The sequence below is a fragment of the Elephas maximus genome, chromosome 8, assembly GCF_024166365.1.
Source record: "Elephas maximus indicus isolate mEleMax1 chromosome 8, mEleMax1 primary haplotype, whole genome shotgun sequence".
NCBI classification, from domain to species: Eukaryota; Metazoa; Chordata; class Mammalia; order Proboscidea; family Elephantidae; genus Elephas; species Elephas maximus.
In genome coordinates, this window is record NC_064826.1 from 75,585,144 (window position 1) to 75,611,280 (window position 26,137).

Below are 26,137 nucleotides of genomic sequence, written 5' to 3' on the forward strand. Positions count from 1 at the left end.
CACATCAGCAAATGAAGGTGCTGAAAGCTTCACTCCAGCCACGTCATTGAGGTCGACTCTACTTTGAGGAGGCAGCTCTTCCCTAGTCATCTTTTGAGTGCCTTCCAACCTGGGGGGCTCATCTTCCGACACTATATCAGACAATGTTCCGCTGCTATTCATAAGGTTTTCACTGGGTAATTCTTTTCAGAAGTAGACTTCCAGGTCCTTCTCCCTAGTCTGCCTTATTTTGGAAGCTCCACTAAAATCTGTCCTCCATCAGTGACCCTGCTGGTATCTGAATACCAGTGGCATAGCTTCCAGTATCACAGCAACACACAGGCCCCCACAATGCAACAAACTGACAGACACGTGAAAGCAGTAGTAAAGCAATTAAAGAAAGTATTCCACTGGGCAAATATGCTGCAAAAGGCTTCTTTCAAGTGTCAAAAAGCAAGATGCTACTTTGAGGAGTAAGATGCGCCTGACCCGAGCCGTGGTCTTTTCAACTGCCTCACATGCATAGGAAAGCTGGACAATGGATAAAGAAGATTAGGAGAATTGATGCATTTGAATTATGGTGTTGGCAAAGAATATTGAATATACCATGGACTGCCAGAAAAAGGAACAAGTCTGTCTTGGAAGGAGTACAGCCAGAATGCTCCTTAGAAGCAAGGATGCTAAGACTTCATCACATGTTCTTTGGACATGTTTTCAGGAGGAACCAATTCCTGGAGGAGGACATCATGCTTGGTAGAGAGTCAGGAAAAAAGAGGAATACACTCAACAAGATGGATTGACATGGTGGCTGCAACAATGGACTCAAACATGGCAATGATTGTGAGGATGGTGCAAGACTGAGCAGTGTTTCATTCCATTGTATATAGGGTCACTATGAGTGGGAAGCAACTTGATGGCACATAACACCAACTAACAACAACATAAAATGATTTATCTCCATTTACTATAGTATGTTTTTGAAGAATGTTGGGTATTTATGGGCAGGAAAGCCCTGTAAGGAATGTGGTATAGTTGGGGGACTCTATAACATAACTGGACCACTCACATATAAGCCCTGCTTTCACAATAACAGAAGAGAGGAACATTTCTTCTAGACAAAACTAGGCACTGACAGCTCAAAATATTTGTGACACTACTAAGCATGTTCCAGGGAAGGAGAATTTGAACTATCTATTGAATGAACCATAAATATACAACAGAAACAGGGACTCTGAAATACAGGTAAAATGTGAGGATAACATAAAGAAGCCTGGAGAAAGTGGCACCAACCTCTATTTTGCTGGAGACCTGTGGTTTTAGTAGGTTACAAAGCAAATCTTAAGTAGGTTAGAAAATGCCAAGGAACATATGCTAAGCTGTGACCACTTGGACAAGAGAAAATAAAACACATGCAATTTTGTGATACACTAGATTTTTTTTTTTTTTTTTTTTTACATAGGCCATCAGAGAGGGAGGCTTAAGAAAAGACAGCAGGTTGTGAGAATTAAGCAAGAGCTTATAGGATAAATATATGGCCCAGCGTCAATGTCTGCCAGCCAAAATTAAGCTCCCTGAGATGTCTATGGATCCCTGTGGTTTTGGTACATTCAAAAGAGATCAAGAGACATCAGAAGTAATTAAGAACCAAGAAAAAATAGAAACAGTTCAAGAGGCAAAGATTTTATATCAGCACAGAAGATTCATCTGATTGAAAACCGAGATGTTGGTAGACACTTTAGATGGTTGGAATGAGAATCCCAATCCTCACTTTCATGTAGTAGTGTGGTGTCATGGGCAAACTTGCCGTATTCCCCTCAGTAAGGACATCCCCACTTTCTGTTATCAGTGGAGAAGTAGCAGTGGGAATGCAGGATATTATGCACCAGTGAGATAGCGTGCAGGGCAAGCTAGTCAATTATGTTTCTAAAAAATTCCTAGTAGAATTGAAAAAAATGCCACGATAGTGGCTTTGGCTGGGTTCCAGACAATAGAGTCCCACTGGAGCTCCTGTCCTGTAACACCATTAGAAAATTGTAAGCAGTCAAATCTACCTGCATGAACAGAGAAAGAAGAATAGTCTCAGTGAACTATCATTGAGTCCATCATTGGTCAGTACTATCCACATTTCCTACAAAGGTTCTTTACATAACTCTATGTTTCTGAAGGCAAAAGGTTTTCTGTACCTGAGCTAGGTACACTGAAAGCCCAAAAAACCGAACCCATTGCTGTTGAGTCTATTCCAACTCATAGCAGCCCTATAGGGCAGAGCAGAACTGCCCCCATAGAGTTTCCAAGGAGCAGCTGGTGGATTTGAACAGCCAACCTTTCACCTAGCAGCTGTGTACTTAACCACTCTACCATCAGGGCTCCAGGTACACTGAAGAGCTCTTGAAATTGAGGAAAATGTGGACTTGAGAAGTGGTATGTGTGGACCCAGCACTTGTAACCAGACTAAAGTTGCAAACTACAGTAAATGCCAACTTCTACTATCTACTAGTGAGATAGACTGGTATCTTGTCATGCTCCTTCACATGTCCTTGTGCTAATTGTATGGTCTGATAGAAACCAGAGAGTATCATGAGAATATTCACAAATGCCTCACTTTCAGGCTGTGGTGAAAAGGAGTTATACATAAACTTTTTTGAAACTGAAAGTTCTCAGACACCCAACAATCAGAAGAGTGTATAAATGAGAAACTACAAGTGATCAAGAAGTGCTCTCTCATTTTGGGTGGCTTATGGGCTCAGGAACAGTGGAGCCGTACATGCAATTACTACACATGGAATCTTATAAGTGAACATTCTAGGGAGTTCTGTTTCTCCAAGATGGATTCTTAGAGAGATTACGTTAAAGAGCTTTTAAGTTAATGGCATTATTATTATTATTACTTCTGGATTCTATATGCTTGTTTGACCATACTGATAGTTAAACCCCAGTGCCTTCGAGTCGATTCCTACTCATAGTGACCCTATAGGACAGGGTAGAACTGCCCCATAGAGTTTCCAAGGAGCGCCTGGCAGATTCGAACGGCTGACCCTTCAGTTAGCAGCCGTAGCACTTAACCACTACTCCACCAGGGTTTCCACATACTGATAGTTACGGTAACAAAAAGAAAATTAGCACAGAACTCAACATAATGACTATGGTGGCCAATAGTGGAAGAAAAATAAAGTCCTGCAAGGTACTTTCACCAGAAAGCACCTTTGGAAATTGTAAAAAAATTTATCATTAATTAATAAGTGATCTTCAGGAACAGTTACTGTTGCTTCCAAAATATTTCCCAGAGATACTGAGGGCAATACCTTACATTTATGACAACTAGGAAGAAGAATAGAGATCATTAAGGTGTGTAGTTCTTCTGGTCCAAGAAAGCACACAATATTTAAGTTTTTTTTTTTTTTTTTTAATTCTGGCACCTGTGAGGCAGGTATGGGATGGAAATAGGTAAGAAAATGCACCCTTTCAGAAAGGCTCGTTTACAAAGGACCCTGCCCAGTAAAAACAAATAAATAACAATTTGCATTGATTTTCTTTCCACCATAACTACCTAGTCTGTAATATTGGTAATTGCAGACGATTTCAGGAGTCACCCCAAAGCGTATTCTACCAATGAGCAGAATATGTCTGATTTCATGGATGCTATGGGATTCCTTTCATTACAGGCTACCTCCTTGAATAGGATCAAGACAGAGCTTTGCAGAATCTATTTCCAGAGTAGAATTACATTTGGTAGAAATTGTTTAAAATCCCACAGGTAATCTCTAATATCCATAGGAAAACTACAAAACCATAAATACTTGGCAGAGCTTTGTAAGCATCCGGGAGACACCCTTCTAGGTCAAAACTGTAGCTATCATCATTTTACTCATTCCTTGCTGCTCCAAGTGAGAGATCTGGTTTCCCATTGACCTCATTTTTGTGGTAGATTTCAAGGGACAGTGGATTACGCTAATCCAATAAGAAGCTAAGCAGAGAAACAGTCTAGAAGTCACATATCATTTGGCAGCTGTAGCATCTTCAATAGTAACATTCTGCTCAAAGGACATGCATAACACAGGGTAGGAGGTCAAGAATAGCAGCCTGGACATTCATTCATTTGCAAGGAATTCTCAAAGCATCCTTCAAATGGAGAGACTATGGACAGACTAGGGTTGTTTGTCCCATTCTCCCATAGCCTTTCTTTTTATACTCATTCTGTAATAAAGCATTGAAAAGAAGCTAACAATGGTGACAATATTTGTAGGAAAAAGGGGTGCTCTTGGCAATGCACTTACTTATAAAATACTATATATATGCACACATTTCTGGGTGCTGTGGAGCATAGCAGGAGGGTTATCGATATCACAAAAACACAAAATGTATTAGGCATACTACACAAAATCTTCCTGTTGATTGCTAGTGATGGAAATGAGTATCATTGAGACTTATACTTCTGGTATGAGAAAAATAATCTTTACTTCCAAAAATACCTGGGAAAGGTTTATAAGTGGCTGTAGGAGCTAAAGGAGAAGAACTGGGCCACTAAGTGAAGAAGTACATTGTGCTCACAAAATCTCAGAGAAGCAAACCTTAAAATTCAATAAATAATGAAATACAAATATGTATTTGAGAGAATCAGATAATTTTTTTACAGAATAAGGAAATAAAATTTAGAAAAAAACCTCAGAACATTCTAACGATAATAACAATAAAAGTGATAATTAACTTACATATAGTGCTTTGCAGTTTGCGAAGCCTTTCCACACACTTTATTTCATTTGATTCTCACAATAATCTTGTGAGACAGGCTATATTGTTTCCTTAATTACACAGAAGAGGAAATAAAACTTTTAAAAAAGGTAATGTAACTTGCTAAAGGCCAGAATAACTACGTTAAGGAAATAAACAGCAGAGGCGGATTTAAAAAGATTGAATAAAACCAAAATGAAAATCAATATTTGGCCAGAGGATCAAAATTTTTCTTCACAATTTATTCCCTTTATATCCTGTACCTTCGTCTATGTTCTATGCCTATAAATACACTTTTCTTCCCTATGTGGGAAAACAAAATCCCTCTATTTACCCTATTAATTTTATCTATGATCCTTCCTCTTTTTTTTTCATGGTTAAGAGTCTACAAAGAGTAGCTGATATACACTCTCCCTGCCTCTCTTCTTTTCCACCCATCCCCCTACACCTACTATTCTAAGAAACAAAACAAAACAAAAAAAAAAACCCTTATTAAAATCACCAGTGACATTCTAAATGATGAAGAATCTAGAAGCATTTTGGTATTATCTTAAGTGATACCTCACCTCTGGACACACTTTCCATCTTCAGATTCTAGAATACCATTCATCATTTGTTTTCTCCTTTTCTTGTTTCTGATTCTCAATTGTTTCATGGATATCTCATCTTCCAACTGCATCTTATTTATACTATTCTTTAGCATTCCATCTACATCCTTCTCTCACACCATCTGCGGCCTTTGGGCCATCTCATCTATGCCCATGGTTTAATTAGTGTCCATACGCAAAAGTACACCTATTCTATATCACCAGCTCTGATCTCTTTTCTCAGTATCAGACCTATAAACCTAAGTACCTAAGTTATATCTCAGTGTGATATACCATGGGAATCTAAGCTTCATTATGTCCAAAATCAAGTCATTTAACTTTCTTTTTAAACCTGTCGTTTGCATTCCTTTCCTGAATTGGACCTCTTTAACTTACTCTGCCAAGCACAAAACATCTTATCCTTTTTCCTTAGTTCTCATATCTAATTGGTAATTGCATTTGGTTCACTCGGCTTCAAGATACCTTCTTGAATATGTGCTTACCTCTCTGTCAACAATGCCTCCATTTTAATGTAACTCTACACATTTAATAGGGTAGTAATAGTACTAGTAGAATACCCTGCTAAGTGGTTTCTAGTATCCCTTTCATCCATAATGTTGTGTATTTGCTTCTTTCTAAAATCCAAATCTTACCACATCACTGTCTTCCCAGTTAACATCCTGAACGTCTTCCCAGGACTATAGTTTGGTAGATAATCTTTTACTACCAGCATTCATGGGCCCACTTGATATGACTATTGCTGAGTTCTTCTGCCTCATTTCCAGTGGTTACACACATTTACATGCATGCTCATGCACAGGCATGTATGCACCCACACAGAAACACACGCTTCCAACTCTTTACCACTGTGTCACTTTCTTTCATCCCTTTGGAGTTTCTCTGCTTCTCTCACCCATTCTCATATTTTACTTCTATCCACATGAAGCAGAGTCAAAAGCTCTCCAAGAGTCTTGCATATATACCATTCTGAGAAAGTATTTCAATCCTTCCTAATCATTTGCTACCATATCTATCCATTCTAACACACTGTAGGCTCTTTGATTGAAAGAACTATAATATTCATTTTTGTATTACCTTGAGCCAAGCACAATGCCTACAAGTAAGAGGTATTTTTATATGTACATAATTTTTGTTGTGCTTTAAGTGAAAGTTTACAAATCAAGTCAGTCTCTCACACAAAAACTTATATACACCTTGCTACATACTCCCAATTACTCTCCCCCTAATGAGACAGCCCACTCCCTCCCTCCACTCTCTCTTTTCATGTCCGTCTCACCAGATTCTAATCCCCTCTACCCTCTTATCTCCCCTACAGAAGGAGATGCCAACACAGTCTCAAGTTTCCACCTGATCCAAGAACCTCACTCCTCACCAGCATCCCTCTCCAACCCATTGTCCAGTCCAAACCATGTCTGAAGAGTTGGCTTCAGGAATGGTTCCTGTCCTGGGCCAACAAAAGGTCTGGGGGCCATGACCACTGGGGTCCTTCCAGCCTCAGTCAGACCATTAAGTCTGGTCTTTTTATGAGAATTTGGGGTCTGCATCCCACTGCTCTCCCTGCTCCCTCAGGGGTTCTCTGTTGTGTTCCCTGTCAGGGAAGTCGTCAGTTGTAGCCGGGCACCATCGAGTTCTTCTGGTCTCAAGATAATGTAGACTCTGGTTCATATGGCCCTTTCTGTCTCTTGGACTCAAAATTACCTTGTGTCCTTGGTGTTCTTCATTCTCCTTTGATCCAGGTGGGTTGAGACCAATTGATGCATCTTAGATGGATGCTTGCTAGTGTTTAAGACCCCAGACGCCAAACTTCAAAGTGGGATGCAGAATGTTTTCTAAATAGATTTTATTATGCCAATTGACTTAGATGTCCCCTGAAATCATGGTCCCCAAACCCCTGCCCCTACTATGCTGGTCTTCGAAGCATTCAGTTTATTCAGGAAACTTCTTTGCTTTTGATTTAGTCCAGTTGTGCTGACCTCCCCTGTATTGTGCGTTGTATTTCCCTTCACCTAAAGTAGTTCTTATCTACCGACTAATTAGCAAATACCCCTCTTCCACCCTCCCACCCTCCCTCCTCTCGTAACCACAAAAGAATGTTTTCTTCTCAGTGTAAACTATTTCTTAAGTTATTATAACAGTGGTCTTATACAATATTTGTCCTTTTGCAACTGACTAATTTTACTCAGCATAATGCCTTCCAGGTTCCAGTAAGAGGTATTTAATATGGTTGACCGAATACATAACCAGTGAGTAACATTAAGTTCCTTTTGCCTGCATACGCTTTATATTGTGGCATTTTCTACTACAATCTGGAAGGTGGCACCTGAAGAGAGTTCTAGTGAATAACAACTAACCTTTAAGCAACAACTGAGTTAAGAATAAAGAATATAATTCAAGATAGATTAGGCTCAGTGGTAATTTTTTTTTTATATAATTTGTCCCAATAATAATAATGACAAGAGTTATTATTTACGGATAGGTATTATTATCCTTGGAGCTGGGGCGGCACAGTAATTAAGCTTTCAGCTGCTAACCAAAAGGTCAGCAGTTTGACCCACCAGCGGATCTGCAGAAAAAAGATGTGGCAGTCTGGTTATGTAAAGAATACAGCCTTGGAAATCCTACGGGGCAGTTTTACTCTGTCATATTTTTTATGTGGATGCTATGAGTCAGAATTGACTCCATTGCAATGGTTTTTGGGTTATTATTTTCCTCACCTTATAGATGAAGAAACTGAGGCTTAAAGAAGTTTTTAAGACTTGCCTAATGTCCCAGAGTAAATGGTAGGCCCATATTCTACTCATGTGATAATGGACACATTAATAGTTTCCAAAAATATTTCAGTTTTCTCCGATACTGCACAGATTGAAGGAATGCAATTCTCTACTCCCTTGAAGATACGTGTGTCCACATGAATTACTTAGAGCAAAGAAATGTAAAAACATAAACAGAGGGAAAACCTTAAGAGCCAGAACCCAATTGACAAGCTCTCTTTTTTTTTTCTCTGTGTATTAATTTCCCAGGACTGCCACAATAAAATACCACAAACTGAGTGATTTTAAACAACAGAAATTTATTGTCTCACGGTTCTGGAGGCTACAAGTTCAAATTAACATGTCAGCAGGGCTATGTCTCTCTCAGCTTCTGGTAGTTCTAGGCATTTCTTGGTGTTCCTCGGTTTGTAGATGCATCTTCACAGGGCTGTCTTTCCCCTATGTCTGTCTCTCTGTGTTTCTTCTCTTTTATATGGGTATCACTATGATTAAATTAGGGCTTACCCTGCTCCAGTAGGACCTCATGTTAATTGATAACATTATCAAAGACTTGATTTCCAAATAAGGTCACACTGACATTCACATACCAGAGGTCAGGCTTCAATAAAAAATTTGGGAGGGGCACCATTCAGTCCCTAATACTTTGCCAATCTTTAGAGCTTCTGGTTGCCTCTATCAGACTTAAAACCTGAGTGTGGATAATGTAAGTTTGAACCTCTTGCTGACTCAGACTGGAATGGAATATGAGCAAGAAATAAAACTTACATTTTGTTAAGCCACTAAGGTTTGGTGAATTTTCTTTTTATAATAGCATGATCTAGCCCATGTTGACCAGTACAACACAGAAGTCCTAACTTTAATATTAAAGTTTGTTTTATCATAAATTTAAATAAAACTGTCCTTGTGGCAAAAAAAAGTTAAAAACAATACATGTTTAAATATCATTGAAAATTATGTGTCCTTATGACACTAAATAATGAAAACCTAGACATTCACATTTTTTACTTTCTTTTACTACTACAAGATTTAAGTCATATGACCTAGAAAAGCCAACACCAAGACATTCAGTCTGAGGCAGGATGACAATTAGGAACCAGAGCCAGAGATGAGGCAAAAGAGATTATGCAGCTAACATGTTGTTGTTGTAACTGCCATCGAGTCGGTTCCAACTCATAGCAACTCTATGTACAACAGAACAAAACGCTGCCTGGTCCTGTGCCATCCTTACAATCGTTATGCTTGAGCTCATTGTTGCAGCCAGTGTGTCATTCCATCTTGTTAAGGGTCTTCCTCTTTTCCACTGACCCTGTGCTTTGCCAAGCATGATGTCCTTCTTCAGGGACTGATATTTCCTGACAACATGTCCAAAGTATGTAAGACGCAGTCTCAATAACCTTTCCTCTAAGGAACATTCTGGTTGTACTTCTTCCAAGGCAGATTTCTACATTCTTTTGGCAGTCCATGGTATATTCAATATTCTTCGCCAACACCACAATTCAAAGGCGTCAATTCGTTGGTCTTCCTTACTCATTGTCCAGCTTTCACATGCATATAATGCAATTGAAAATACCATGGCTAGGGTCAGGCACACCTTAGTCTTGAAGGTGACATCTTTGCTCTTCAACACTTTAAACAGGTCCTTTGTAGCAGATTTACCCAATGCAATGCAGCATTTGATTTCTTGACTGCTGCTCCCATGGGTGTTGATGGTGGATCCAAATAAAATGAAATCCTTGAAACTTCAATCGTTTATCCATTTATCATGATGTTGCTCATTGGTCCAGTTGTGAGGATTTTTGTTTTCTTTATGTTGAGGTGCAATCCATACTGAAGGCTGTGGTCTTTGATCTTCATTAGTAAGTGCTTCAAGTCCTTTTCACTTTCAGCAAGCAAGGTTGTATCATCTGCATAACGCAGGTCATTAATGAGTCTTCCTCCAATTCTGATGCCCCATTCTTCTTCATATAGTCCACCTTCTAGGATTATTAGCTCAGCATACAGATTGAATACGTATAGTGAATGGATACAACCCTGACGAACACCCTTCCTGACCCTAAACCAATCAGCACTCCCTTGTTCTGTCAAAAGAACTGCCTCTTGATCTATGTAAAGGTTCCTCATGAACATAATTAAGTAAGTGTTCTGGAACTCCCATTCTTCACAATGTTATCCATAATTTGTTATGATCCATACGATCAAATGCCTTTGCATAGTCAATAAAACTCAGGTAAACATCCTTCTAGTATCTTCTGCTTTCAGCCAGGATCCATCTGACATCAGCAATGGGATCTCTGGTTCCATCTCTTCTTCTGAAACCAGCCTGAATTTCTGGCGGATCCCTGTTGATATACTGCTGCAGCTGTTTTTTAATTTTGTTTCGTTTTTTCAGCATTTTTTTTTTTAAGGCTTTAAGTGAAAGTTTACAAATCAAGCCCGTCTCTCACACAAAACTTATATACACCTTGCTACATACTCCCAATTACTCTCCCCCTAATGAGACAGCCTGCTCCCATCCTCCAATCTCTCTTTTCGTGCCCATTTCACCAGCCTCTAACTCCCTCTACCCTCTCATCTCCTCTCCAGGGAGGAGATGCCAACATAGACTCAAGTGTCCACCTGATCCAAGAACCTCACTCCTCACCAGCATCCCTCTCCAACCCATTGTCCAATCCAATCCATGTCTGAAGAGTTGGCTTTGGGAATGGTTCCCGTCCTGGGCCAACAGAAGCTCTGGGGGTCATGACCACCAGAGTCCTTCTGGTCTCAGTCAGACCATTAAGTCTGCTCTTCTTATGAGAATTTGGGGTCTGCATCCTACTGTTCTCCTGCTCCCTCAGGGGTTCTCTGTTGTGTTCCCTGTCAGGGCAGTCATCAGTTGTAGACAGGCAGCATCTAGTTCTTCTGATCTCAGGATAATGTAGTCTCTGGTTTACGTGGCCCTTTCTGTCTCTCTTGGGCTCGTAATTACTTAGTGTCCTTGTGTCCTTGGTGTCCTTCATTCTCCTTTGATCCAGGTGGGTTGAGACCAATTGATGTATCTTAGATGGCCACTTGCTAGCATTTAAGACCCCAGATGCCACTCTCCAAAGTGTGATGCAGAATGTTTTCTTAATAGATTTTATTATACCAAATGACTTAGATGTCCCCTGAAACCATGGTCCCCAAACCCCTGCCCCTGCTACGCTGGTCTTCGAAGCATTCAGTTTATTCAGGAAACTTCTTTGCTTTTGGTTTAGTCCAGCTGTGCTGACCTTGCCTGTATTGCGTGTTGTCTTTCCCCTCACCTGAAGCAGTTCTTATTACTATCTAATTAGTGAATACCCCTCTCCCTCCTTCTCTCCTTACCCCATCGCGAAACTATCAAAAAATATTTTCTTCTCTGTTTAAACTATTTCTCAAGTTCTTATAATAGTGGTCTTATATAATATTTGTCCGTGTGCAACTAATTTCACTCAGCTTAATGCCTTCCAGGTTCCTCCATGTTATGAAATGTTTCACAGATTCATCACTGCTCTTTATCAATGCATAGTATTCCACTGTGTGAATATACCATAATTTATTTATCCATTCATCCATTGATGTGCACCTTGGTTGCTTCCACCTTTTTGCTATTGTAAACAGTGCTGCAATAAACATAGGTGTGCATATATCTGTTTGTGTAAAGGCTCTTATTTCTCTAGGATATACTCCGAGGAGTGGGATTTCTGGATCATATGGTAGTTTTATTTCGAGTTTTTTAAGGAAGCGCCAAATCGATTTCCAAAGTGGTTATACCATTTTACATTCCCACTAGCAGTGTATAAGTGTTCCAAACTTTCCACAGCCTCTCCACTTTATTTTGTTTTTTGGATTAATGACAGCCTTGTTGGAATGAAATGAAATCTCATTGTAGTTTTGATTTGCATTTCTCTGATGACTAATGATCGTGAGCATTTCCTCATGTGTCTGTTACCTACCTGAGTGTCTTCTTTAGTGAAGTATCTGTTCATATCTTTGGCCCATTTTTTAATTGTGTTATGTGTCTTTTTGTCGTTGAGTTTTTGCAGTATTGTGTAGATTTTAGAGATAAGGCGCTGTTCAGAAATGTCATAGCTAAAAACTTTTTCCCAGTCTGTAGGTAATCTTTTTACTCTTTTGGTGAAGTCTTTGGATGAGCATAAGGTATTTGATATTTAGGAGCTCCCAGTGATCCAGTTTTTCTTCTGCATTGTTAGTAATGTTTCGTGTACCATTTATGTCATGTATTACAGCTCCTAACGTTGTCCCTATTTTTTCTTCCATGATCTGTATCGTTTTAGATTGTATATTTAAGTCTTTGATCCATTTTGAGCTTCTTTTTGTGCATGGAGTGAGGTATGGGTCTTGTTTCATTTTTTTGCAGATGGATATTCAGTTATGCTAGCACCATTTGTTAAAAAGACTGTCTTTTCCCCATTTTACTGTTTAGGGGCCTTTGTCAAATATTAAGTGCTCATATGTCAATGGATTTATGTCTGGATTCTCAATTCTGTTCCATTGGTCTATGTATCTGTTGTTGTACCAGTACCAGGCTGCTTTGACTTCTGTGGCAATATAATAGATTTTTTTAAAATCAGGTAGAGTAAGACCTCCCACTTTGTTCTTCATTCTCAGTAACGATTTTACTTATCCGGGGCCTCTTTCTCTTCCATATGAAGTTGATGATTTGTTTTTCCATCTGAGTAAAAAATGTCATTAGAATTTGGATCAGAATTGCATTAAATCTATAGATCGCTTTTGGTAGTATAGACATTTTTATAATGTTAAGTCTTCCTATCCATGAGCAAGGTATGTTTTTCCACTTATTTAGATCTCTTTTGGTTTCTTGCAGAAGTGTACTGTACTTTTCTTTGTATAAGTCTTTTACATCTCTGGTAAGATTTATTCCTAAGTGTTTTATCTTCTTGGGGGCTACTGTAAATGGTATTGATTTGGTGATTTCCTCTGTAATGTTCTTTTTGTTGGCACAGAGGAATCCAACTGATTTCTGTATGTTTATCTTGTATCCCGATACTTCGTTGAAATCTTCTATTAGTTTTAGTAGTTTTCTTGAGGATTCTTTAGGGTTTTCTGTGTTTAAGATCACGTCATCTGCAAATAGAGATGCGTCTACTTCTTCCTTGCCAATCTGGATGTCATTTATTTCTTTATCTTGCCTAATTGCTCTGGCTAGGACCTCCAGCACAATGTTGAATAAGAGCGGTGATAAACGGCATCCTTGTCTGGTTCCGAAACTCAAGGGGAATGCTTTCATGCTCTCTCCATTTGGGATGATGTTGGCTATTGGCTTTGTATAAATGCCCTTTTATGTTGAGGAATTTTCCTTGTATTCCTATTTTGCTGAGAGTTTTTATCATGAATGGGTGTCAAACTTTGTCAAATGCCTTTTCTGTATCAATTGATAAAATCATGTGATTCTTATATTTTATTTATATGATGGACTACATTGTTTTTCTCATGTTGAAGCATCCCTGCATACCTGGTATGAATCCCACTTGGTCATGGTGAATTATTTTTTTGATATGTTGTTGAATTGTATTGGCTAGAATTTTGTTGAGGACTTTTGCATTTTTGTTCATGAAGGATTAAAAAAAAAAAAAAAAAAAAACAACCCAATCAAGTCAATTCCGACTCATGATATAGGTCTGTAATTCTCTTTTCTTGTGGTGTCTTTACCTGGTTTTGGCATCAGGGATATGCTGGCTTCATAGAATGAGTTTGGGAGTATTCCATCCTTTTTTATGCTCCGAAATACCTTTAGTAGTAGTGGTGTTAATTCTTCTCTGAAAGTTTGGTAGAACTCTGCAGTGAAGCCATCTGGACCAGGGCTTTTATGTTGTTGTTGTTGGGAGTTTTTCGATTACCTTTTCAATCTCTTCTTTTGTTATGGGTCTATTTAGTTGTTCTACCTCTGTTTGTGTTAGTTTAGGTAGGTAGTGTGTTTCTAGGAATTCATTCATTTCTTCTAGGTTTTCAAATTTGTTATAGTACAATTTTTCATAGTAACCTGATATGATTCTTTTAATTTCAGTTGGGTCTGTTGTAATATCACCAATCTCATTTCCTATTCAGGTTATTTGCTTCCTCTCTTGTTTTTCTTTTGTCAGTTTGGCCAATGGTTTAACAATTTTGTTGATTTTTTCCAAAGAACCAGCTTTTGGTCTTGTTAATTCTTTCAATTGCTTTTCTGTTTCTATTTCATTTAGCTATAATTTTTATTGTTTTTTTCTGTGTGCCTGAGGGTTTCTTTTGTTGTTCTTTTGCTATTTGTTCAAGTTGAGGGGACAATTCTTTGATTTTAGCCCCTTAATCTTTTTGTATGTGTGCATTTATTGATATAAATTTACCTCTGAACACTGCTTTCACTGTGTCCCAAAGGTTCTGATAGGAAGTGTTCTCATTCTCATTGGATTCTATGAATTTATTTATTCCATCCTTAATGTCTTCTATAATCCAGTCTTTTTTTGAGCAGGGTATTGTTCAGTTTCCAAGTATTTAATTTCTCTTCCCTGCTTTTCCTGTTATTGATTTTCACTTCTATGGCCTTATGGTCAGAGAAGATGCTTTGTAATATTTCAATGTTTTGGATTCTGCCAAGGCTTGCTTTATGACCTAATATGTGGTCTATTCTAGAGAATGTTCCATGTGCACTAGAAAAGAAAGTACACTCGGTTGCTGTTGGGTGGAGTGTTCCATATATATCTATGAGGTCGAGTTGGTTTATTTTGGCATTTAGATCTTCTGGGTCTTTATTGAACTTCTTTCTGTATGCCCTGTCCCTCACTGAAAGCAGTGTGTTGAAGTCTCCTACTATTATTGTGGAGCTGTCTATCTCACTTTTCAATGCTGTTAGAGTTTGTTTTATGTATCTTGCAGCCCTGTCATGGGGTGCATAAGTATTTAATATGGTTATATCTTCTTGGTATATCGTCCCTTTAATCATTATATAGTGTCCTTCCTTATCCTTTATGATGGATTTAACTTTAAAGTCTATTTTGTCAGAAATTAATATTGCCACTCCTGCTCTTTTTTTGATTGTTGTTTGCTTGATATATTTTTTCCATCCTCGGAGTTTTAGTTTGTTTGTGTCTCTGAGGTGAGTCTCTTGTAGGCAGCATATAGACAGATGGTGTTTTTTAATTCATTCTGCTACTCTCTGTCTCTTTATTGGTGCATTTAGTCCATTTACACTCAGCATAATTATGGATAGGTATGAATTTAGTGCTACCATTTTGATGTCTTTTTGTGTGTTGTTGACAGTTTCTTTTTCCCACTTAATTTCATGTGCTGAGTAGATTACCTTTATGTATTGTCCTTTCCTCATATTCATTGTTGTTGATTTTGTTTCATCTGAGTCTCTATTTTTTTTTTCTTGTATTTTCTTTTGATGTGTGGGATAGTTTGTCTCCTTTGTGGTTACCTTATAATTTACACGTATTTTTCTAAATTTAAAGCCTAACTTTCATTTCTTTGTATGGCCTTATTTTCCTCTCCATATGGAAGATCTATGACTAGATTTCTTAGTCCCTCTTTATTGTTTTAATGTTGTCTTCTTTTACATAACATTGCTGTTACCCTGTTTTGAGCTTTTTTTTTTACCTTGATTTATTTTTTTTGATTTCCCTTTCTAGTTGACTTCTGATTCCTCTGCCCAGTGTTCTATTCTTGGGTATCAACCTGATATTATTGATTTTCTAACCAAATAACTCCCTTGAGTATTCTTGTACTTTTGGTTTGGCTTTTACCAATTCCCTAAACTTCTGTTTATCTGGAAATATTCTCATTTCACCTTCATATTTTAGAGGCAGTTTTACTGGATATATGATTCTTGCCTGGCAATTTTTTTTCCTTCAATTTTTTATATAAGTTATCCCATTGCCTTCTTGCCTGCATGGTTTCTACTGAGTAGTCTGAGTTTATTCTTATTGACTCTCCTTTGTAGGTCACTTTTAGTTTATCCCTAGCTGCTCTTAAAATTCTCTCTTTATCTTTGGTTTTGGCAAGTTTGATTGTAATATGTCTTGGTGACTTTCTTTTAACATCTACCTTATGTGGAGTTTGATGAGCATCTTGGATAGATATCTTCTCATCTTTCACGATATCAGGGAAGTTTTCTGCCTGCAAATCTTGAGCAATTCTTTCTGTATTTTCTGCTATCCCTCCCTGTTCTGGTACTCCAATCAGTCGTAGGTTATTTCTGTTGATAAAGTCCCACATGATTCTTAAGGCTTCTTCATTTTTTTTTTAATTCTTTTATCTGATATTTCTTCAAATATATTTGTGCCAAGTGCTTTATCTTCCAGTTCAGAAATTCTGCCTTCCACTTGCTCAATTCTGCTTCTCTGACTTTCTACTGAGTTGTCCACTTCTGTAATTTTTTGTTAATCTTCTGAATTTCTGATTGCTATCTATGGATTTTTCCAGCTTATTAAATTTTTCATTATGTTCCTGAATAATCTTTTTAATTTCTTCAATTGCTTTATCTATGTGTTCCTTGGTTGTTCTGTGTACTGCCTCATTTCCTTCCTGATATCTTGAAGGGTTCTGTATATTAATCTTTTGTATTCTGCCTCTGGTAATTCCAAGAAGGTACTTCCATCTAGAAGATTCCTGGATTCTTTGTTTTGAGAGCTTGTTGAGGTGATCATTGTCTGTTTCTTTATGTGACTTGACATTAACTGCTGTCTCCTAGCCATCTATAAGTTATTTTATTAGTTTATTTTATGTTTATTTACCATGTCTTAGCTTGTTGCTTTGTTTTTCTTTGATATGCCCAAATGGGTTGCTTGAGTGAGCTAGCTTAATTATTTTCGCCTTTGGAACTCTGACGTCCTGTCCCCAGATGGCTAGGGCTGTTATCAGATATATCAGTCTAGGAGTCCATTCACTTTTCTTGTATAAATTCAGCTCAGGTTTCCAGGTAGCTGATCATGAAGTGTGTGGTACAGGCTCTGTCCTACAGTCTTAGAGGGACGGGGTGATTGGTGTAGGTGCCGGTATCTGGTTGCAGCAGGGGGTCACATTCTGAACAAGACAGGGGGCTGAGAATCATCCCCCCTTGTCTCTGAGGACAGTGTGTCCCTGTTCCCTAAAGTGTACAGGTGGGTGGGTTCTGCAGACAGACCATGGGCACCCAAAGTTTTGACTGTAAGAACTGGGAGGTGCCAATTATCCCTGGACCCCTGTCATGGGTGGCTGAGCGATCTGAGTGGAGCTACCAGACCTTAGGCCCCTGATATGGGTAGGTGAGGACCCTTTTTAATAGATAAAGAAATGTCAAACATCAAACATCTACCTCTCCACTGCACTACTGAAACAGTTGGAGTCTGCCAACAAGGGTCTCTTCTCCTGAAATAGGCCCACACAGGTCCATGCAGAGGGGAAAGGTACTCAAAGTCCACAGGCTATTTATGCCTGGACAGGAGCCGCTTCTATCCTTAGTTCCCCTGGTTAGTGTAGCTGGCAAATTATCTTTTTCCCCCAGTTGCAAATTTATTCCTTCTCCAAGGCCGGAGGATGGACCTAGGAGCTCAACAGGGCCTATCTCAGGCCCAGGAGGTCAGCTGCTGTAGCCGGCTTGGGGGAGGTGGGGGGTGCGGTAAAATACACGTAACTACTTAGTTTTTGCCGAGAGCGCTGTCCTTCTCTGGCTCTGGAGGTGTGAGTAAGCTGTGCGGTTGCCTGCTTCTCCCTGAGGAAACTGCAGCCAAATGCTAGTACCAGCCCACCACCGCTCCTCCCAGGGAATGGTGCCTGCAATTCAGGTCCGGTAACTCCTCTCTGCTTCTGAAGCATCTCTTCCTCCCCCTGCTCCTCAGTTCATTTTCTAAGCTTGCCTTTGATGTTCAGGGCTCCTAGCTTGCCATAAATGTACTTGTTTCACTTGTTTTTTGGGGTCTTTGCTGTAAAGAGGGCTCACCGAAGTGTCTGTCTATTCTGCCATCTTGGCTCCGCCTTCCTCTTCAGCAAAATTTTGCTTGCGTGTGATATTAATAATATTGTTCTATAATTTCTCCATTTGGTTGCATCACCTTTCTTGTGAATAGGCATAAATATGGATTTCTTCCAGTCAGTTGGCCAGGAAGCAGTCTTCCATATTTCTTGGCATAGATGAGTGAGCACCTCCAGCACTGCATCTGTTTGTTGAAATATCTCAACTGATATTCCGTCAATTCCTGGAGTCTTGTTTTTTGCCAATGCCTTCAGAGCAGCTTGGACTTCTTCCTTCAGTACCATCAGTTCCTGATCATATGCTACCTCTTGAAATGGTTGAACATCGACTAATTCTTTTTGGTATAATGACTGTGTATTTTTTCCATCTTCTTTTGATGCTTCCTGCATTGTTTTATATTTTCCCCATAGAATCCTTCATTATTGCAACTCGAGGCTTGAATTTTTTCCTCAAGTTCTTTCAGCTTGAGAAAAGCCGTGTGCGTTCTACCCTTGGTTTTCTGTCTCCAGCTCTTTGCACATGTCATTATAATACTTTACTCTGTCTTCTCGAGTAGCCCTTTGAAATCCACTGTTCAGTTCTTTTATTTCATCATTTCTTCCTTTTGCTTCAGCTGCTGTACATTTGTGAGCAAGTTTCAGAATCTCCTCTAACATCCATCTTGGTCTTTTATGTCTTTCATGTCTTTTCAATGACCTCTTGATTTCTTCTTGTATGATATCCTTGATGTCATTCCACAACTCATTTGGTCTTCAGTCACTAGTGTTCAACACGTCAAATCCATTCTTCAAATGGTCGCTAAATTCACGTGGGATACTCTCAAGGTCATATTTTGGCTCTTCTGGACTTGCTCTGATTTTCTTCAGCTTCACCTTCAACTTGCATATGAGCAATTGATGTTCTGTTCCACAGTTGGCCCCTGGCCTTCTTCTGACTGATGATATTGAGCTTTTCCATTGTCTCTTTCCACAGATGTAGTCAGTTTGATTTCTGTGTGTTCCGTCTGGTGAGGTCCGTGTGTACAGTCACTTTTTATGTTGGTGAAAGAAGGCATTTGCAATGAAGAAGTCATTGGTCTTGCAAAATTCTATCATTCGATCTCCAGCATCGTTTCTATCACCAAGGCATATTTCCTAATTACCAATCCTTCTTTGTTTCCAACTTTCACATTCCAGTCACCAGTAATTATCAATAATGCATCCTGACTGTATGTTCGTTCAATTTCAGACTGCAGCAGCTGATAAAAATCTTCTATTTCTTCATCTTTGGCCTTAGTGGTTGATGCATAAATGTGAATAATAGTCTTATTAACTGGTCTTCCTTGTAGGCATATGGATATTATCGTATTACTGACAGCATTGTACTTCAGGATAGATCTTGAAATGTTCTTTTTGACAATGAATGCAACACCATTTCTCTTCACGTTGTCATTCCCAGCATAGTAGACTATATAATTGTCTGACTCAAAATGGCCAATACCAGTCCATTTCAGTTCTCTAATGCCTAGGATATTGATGTTTATGCATTCCATTTCATTTTTGATGATTTCCAATTACCCTAGATTCATACTTCATACATTCTAGGTTCTGACCATTAATGGATGTTTGCAGCTGTTTCTTCTAATGTTGAGTCATGCCACTTCAGCTAATGAAGGTTCTGAAAGCTTTACTCTATCCATGTCATTAAGATCAACTCTACTTTGAGGAGACAGCTCTTCCTGAGTTGTCTTTTGAGTGTCTTACAACCTGGGGGGCTCATCTTGCGGCACTGTATCAGACTATGTTCCACTGCTATTCATAAGGTTTTCTCTGGCTAACGCTTTTCAGAAGTAGACTGCTGGGTCTACATACAGGTAACATACATTTCAGAAATACACTCTGGATCAGAGCCAAGGACTGCTGAGTAAACCAATGCAAATCAGAGAAACAGGGCCAGAAATGGGAGACACGACTTATCTAAAATAGAGTTCCAGATTCAAAGTGGAGAACAAGTGTCAGTGACAATGACAAGAGTTTTCAAGAAGTCAAGACATTTCTGGTACAATTCAGTGCTCTAAATTATTATTTATTTATTTTAAAGTGTGCATTCGACATTAAACTATCTCAGCCACCACTATCACAATCCTTGTAATAATAATGTATTATCTCCTGACCACTTTACACCCATTGTTACTTTTAACTGTCAACAAAATCCTATGATATTGGCGAGAAAGCTGAGGTAGTTATGTCAGTGCTAAAGCTCAAAACCAGTTTTATCTGGCACCAAATTTTGTACTCTCAGCCACTATATTAAAAGGCCTTATGACTTTTTTCCTTTTGTCTTGTACAAAGAGGTTATTTATCAATAATTGGCTTGGCCTGTCAAAATAGGGTCACTCTAACACAGGATGTAGGCCAGAAATAAAAGCTAATCCCAGCATGGCCAAATAGGAAAGAGAGCTAGGATGTAATCCAAATTTGGTTAACAATAAATTGAAGACATACATGAGGAGAGATTGAGTCTTCTCTGTCTGTATTCTCTTTATCCCATTTTGTATGAATTAAGCACAAAACATACCTGAAAGGCACAATTAGGCCGTCATGGTAGTGGGTACAGTTCCTAAGAAGAAGATTAAATGTATGGAAAATAGAAAAGGGCTTGGAAATATTTTTACTAAAATTGCTTCAGTGAGGGAGGTTCCAAGGACAAGGAGGAAGGAATGTGTGTAGAATGCTAAAACCTGTCTTCATTTTAGGCAGAACATCACTGAAGTTCACACATGGTCCAGTCTAATCAACCAGAGTTAGAGGCCAGAAAGATATTTTGTGGTCAAAGCCATAGCTGGCAGCAGAGCTAATTTGCCTTGTTGTGTATGCAAAAACCCTCTGGGAGATGTCTGTTACTGAGGGAGATTTAAAGTTTTGGGTCCTAGGTTTTAGTTTTCCCTATTTTGGAAACATGTTTAATAACTATTCCTTAACATATTGGTCTTCACAACAAACATATACTAAATATTAGTGTTTTGATTTTGTTATCACTTATTGAGCCATGGCTATATGCCAGGGACTGTGGCAGAAACAGGGATGACGTGTCAACACCTGAGGTTTATTGTGAGAATTAAATGAGTTGATAATTGTAAATTTTTCAGCACAAGACACTAAAAACCTATAATTTATTATTATGATAATTATTGTTTCATTAAATCCTACAACAACACTTTGAAGTGGTATTCTGTTTTTTCAGGTGAGAGAGCTGAGGCACAGATAGTTTACGGAACATTTACAAGGTTACACTGCTAATAAGTAGAAGATGGAGCTAAGATTCACGCTGTTAAATATCTGTTTGCTTGCAAAGCCTGTACTCTTTTCCACTAAGCTACACTGCATATGCCTCTTTCCAATGGAAGAAATTGTACATTAGGTCCAAACATTAGGCACATTGATCCTTACTGAAAAGAACTAGCTCACCATAATTTTACAACTCTTTACAATGCCAGCTGCTTTAAACCAAAAAATCTAAACCCACTGCGGTCGAGTCGATTCCAACTCATAGTACCCCTATAGGACAAAATAGAACTGCCCCTTAAGATTTCCAAGGAGTAGCTGGTAGATTTGAACTGGCAACATTTTGGTTAGCAGCCAGCTCTTTAACCACTGTACCACCAGGACTCCTGCCAGCTGCTATAAACAGTATGAAATTTATGAAAGCTTGGAAATGTTCCCATCATAACACAGTATTTTTCAAACAAAAAAAATAATAATAATTTACATGCTATATAACAAACTTTATATATAGCAAATAAAAAGCCAATCCTAAATGACAATATGTGGATAAATAATGAATCACTGAGATACATCACATAGACTTTACATACAAAATATTGTTATTCATGAAAAGACTCAGAGTTTCTTAACCCTTTGCTGTACTCTGGAACCACAGCAGGAAGCTCTGGTAGGCTAATAACGTTTTCAGCTCAATTCTCTACACGGCAGGAGTTAGAGCTCTTTATCTTATCAAAGCAGTTTGAATGGCTTTATAGAAAGAGTGGGGAAGAAAATTATACTCCCCTCCCACATGTCGACGGAAACGTTTTCCATGGAGTGACTCAGCCTGAAACCCTAAACGGGAGCCTGGTTGCAGCACGCTGTAGGCAGCCACAGCAGGCTCCACATTAGCTGCCTTCAGCATTTGTGGGGACAACACACAACCAAGGCTGCCAAAAGCATCAGAAGCTTCTACCTTGTAGGAAGAATCTAGTTTTACAGCAGAAAAAAAAAGCACCAACTCTTCATGTTCAGAAATGTGACACTTTTGTACTTTATCATCAACAATATGTTCAAACAGCCAACATAACACACTCACTGCCTCTGTTTAAATAATAATCATAAACACATATAAACAGGTGCTGTCCTAATTACATCACATATATTAACCCATTCAATTTAATGATTACCACACATGACATATGTGTCATCTTCCTCATTTTATAGGTGCAATAAGTGACACACACAGATGTTAAGTAAGCCCAGTGTCAGATATGCAAATAATGTCAGTATCAGGATTTGAACACAGGCTGTCTGATGTGCCAGCTGCCTAACCAGGAATCCTGGGCTAAATCATTCTGTTTACCTCAATAATGAAAAAAGCCCAAAGTCATGAAAAGGTTTAGAGTTGCAATGTATATTGTGATGATTGTGGAGAAAATTCACCACCAGATAAATAACTTGAGAAGATGATTTTCATGGTTTTGAAGTACTGGCTTAGATTTTACTGAGGTAGGAGTCCCATGAGCTTGTTCATCTTACTACACTCCATCCCAAAAAAGCATTAAAAAGCACTTATTGGATGTATACTACATATAATCTTAGCATGTTGTAAAGCTAACCTTAAATCAACAAGTATTTTTTTCAATATTTCCTCATTTAATGCATATAAACAACTTCTTTTTGACAGACAAAATAAGTAAACTCAAGAAAGTGAATCCAATATGCCACTTTCTAATAAAGTAAGGAGGAACATCACTTTCTAAATACTGCTTTACGGCATGGCAGATCAGACCCTTAAATGCCACTGATAAACTTGATACACTTAATCACATGTATTGAATAGCATGGAAAAGGTACTACTTTTATAACTTTCTGGATAATAAGTTTGTTTACAGTTATATTTTGGCAATGGCAATTTATTACACAAGGGTACATTCTAAACACTATATGCTTTGATTCCTTATTACACAGGAAACTTCTTAAAGGAGTAAGTCTAGCACTTTTCCTGTGGTCTTGGTTATTTAAAAAGAGGAGTAAGTCTAATGATCATGGAATTAAAAAAACAAAACAAAACCCATTCCCGTCGAGTCAATTCCAACTCATAGAGACCTTATTGGACAGAACAGAACTGTTCCATCGGGTTTCCAAGGAGCAGCTGGTGGATCGAACTGCCAACCTTTTGGTTAGCAGCCATAGCTCTTAACCACTGAGCCTCCAGGGTTCACGGAATAGACACATTTTTTTTTTTTTTTCATATTCACAGTTAATCTGTTAGCTTTTCTTCTTGCAAAATTCATTTTAATGTTTTATACTCTCCATGTTACCTTGTACTATTGAGTTTGTCTTCTCAAAAAATTCCTTTAACATTTTACATTCACTTTTTCACTTAATATTACCAGTTTACTGAACTCTCATAAATTTGTCTCAACATGTTACAACATTTACATTTATGATAATTTTATTACCATTTGTCTTAGACATTCCCATAAATTGATTCCTATGATATAACTGTAGCCCCATATTCCTTAGCCAATAAAATAAAAGTAGCTGCCTGAAATATATTTAATAATTTAGTAGAAATGTCTGTCTGCTTACAAAGAAAATTTAAATATCTGAGCAACAGTCATTATAAATCATATTGTGTGGAAGTAATTTACCTATTGTATATTAATAGTTCCATAAGCACTTTTCATTTAAAGTACCCAGATACTGGAAAATATAATAATATTTTAATAATTATTTTAAAATTTTAATAATCAAGCCAAGTTCAACATAGTCTAAATGAAACTCAATGTTTTCTTTACTTATGTAGCTCCTTTTAGTGACCTTTCCACATATGTATTGTCACTATAATCTTCAATGTCAAAACTGGTGTTAAATTCATTCTCTGTCTTTCTCATCAATTCCCATATTTTATCGCTTGTCAAGCTCTGCACTATTAGTTCTAATGTTAAAATATCTGAATCTCCACTTCTCCAGTCATTTTTCATCACCCAGGTTATATAGTCTATTCCAATAACCTGCTAACCGGCCTACCTCTAGCATCTTTCCATTACCATATACCACTTTCAGTTGCCAGACTAAACTCTGTGAAGCAGGGCATTACTCATGTCACTCCACTTCTTACAGCCCTACCATGACTCCGCACTGTCTATCACAACCATCTAAGCTCAGCATTTCATACTTTGATTCAATCTCATTTTTTTTTTTTTTAACAGCATTAACTCTACTCACCCTTTAATTTGTGGTGTGACTAAATGTGGCTGGTCTCTCTTTCTCAAATATATACTGAATTTCAGTTTTTATCCATATTATTTTCTTGCCCATTTACCTAATCCTAGTTTTCAAGATTCATTTCTAATCCCCTTATTTCATAAAAACTTCCCATCTCCAATTGGATTCTAAAAACCTAAACAATGCTAAACTTTGTAGCAGATACAATATTCTGCCTAGATACAGTGACATTTATCCATTAGTCTCTAGTCTTCATTAAACTGTAAATCCCTTGAAGAAAGGGTCCATATCAGTTTATATTTGTATTTTCTGCAGCACCGAGCAGAATACCCTCCTCCCTAAAGAAGATGCTCAGAAGTATTTACTTAATGATTGGATAGTCCACAATAGCAAAGAGCATACAGAAATTGGAAACCATAGGTTGATTATTTTTTTTAAGTCAATTTAGAAATGATTGCATACAAAACTGCAGATAAGAAACAAGAATGCAGCCACTATAGGCTAAATTTTCTTTGTATGTAAATGGATTAATCGTGTTTTTGACGGCCCAGTTTTGAGTATGAAGACTACAATTGGATGTCAAAAAATTTCTAACCTCACATGATAGTATTTGTACTTTTATTATTATTGACTAAGAAAATGTACATGTCCATATGGATTTTCAAATACCTGTCAACACCCTTACTCTGTAATACCTAGCCTCTTGAGCACCTGTGAAACCGGCCCTTTAAGATAATATAGCAAAAAAAAAAAACCAAAAACCAAAAAAAACACACTGCAAGTCATAGCAACCCCATAGTGTTCCCAAGGCTGTAAATCTCTGTGGAAGCAGACTGACACATCTTTCTCCCACGGAGCTGCTGGTGTTTCAAATCACCGACCTTCCAATTAGCAGTTGATGGTTTTAACTGCTGAACCACCTGGGCTCTTTAGATAATAATCATCTAGTATTCATTAATGTTCCTGATTCATAATATGTACCCTGTGAATGTCAGTGTTATTATTCACCGTTACCATTGCATCTGTGTCTTACTATTCCAAATCCCCTCCCTGCGTTGAGGCCTTTTCTCTTGCTCCCGTTCACAATAAGAGCCAACTCATGCCTGCTGTCCGTTCCCTATGTGCCATGCTTCCTTTCCACATTAAGTGTTGCAGCTGCTTCAAATTTTTTGCCTCTTTCACTATTAAGTGTTGTTCATTCTTTTCCTCTTTTCCGGGTCTTACATATTACTTTCCCAGTCGCCATGTTATTTCTACCGCTCTCACAATTAAACTTTTTATGTGTCACTTCTTCTCTATTCATCCTCATTCAAACCTTTTCAGTGCCTCCTATTATTAGTTCCTTCCCTCTTCCCTTTTCAATACCTTGACATAGCTGCTATTCATATGTATCACTAAAACTCTACTGTGAAGTACAAATATTCCTGAATATCTTGGGTAAAAATAAATAACTCGTAAGCCAATTGTGCATGCCTTAAGAAATGTAATATTTAAAAATAGCCTTCTATAAAGTGAATTGCTATGGCCTATCTTCTGTATAAATGCACACACTAAACAAGTTGGTCCGAGGCCCCGACAACTTCTCTTATAATTCCCTAGTCC

General features: G+C 38.1%; 1 protein-coding gene across 11 annotated transcripts in view; it reads right to left on the minus strand.

Annotated features, from left to right (window-relative positions):
* The window catches only part of DGKB (diacylglycerol kinase beta), a 795,246-nt gene that overhangs the window by 689,509 nt on the left and 79,600 nt on the right, over positions 1 to 26,137 (minus strand). The gene's annotated exons all lie outside the window — the stretch shown is intronic.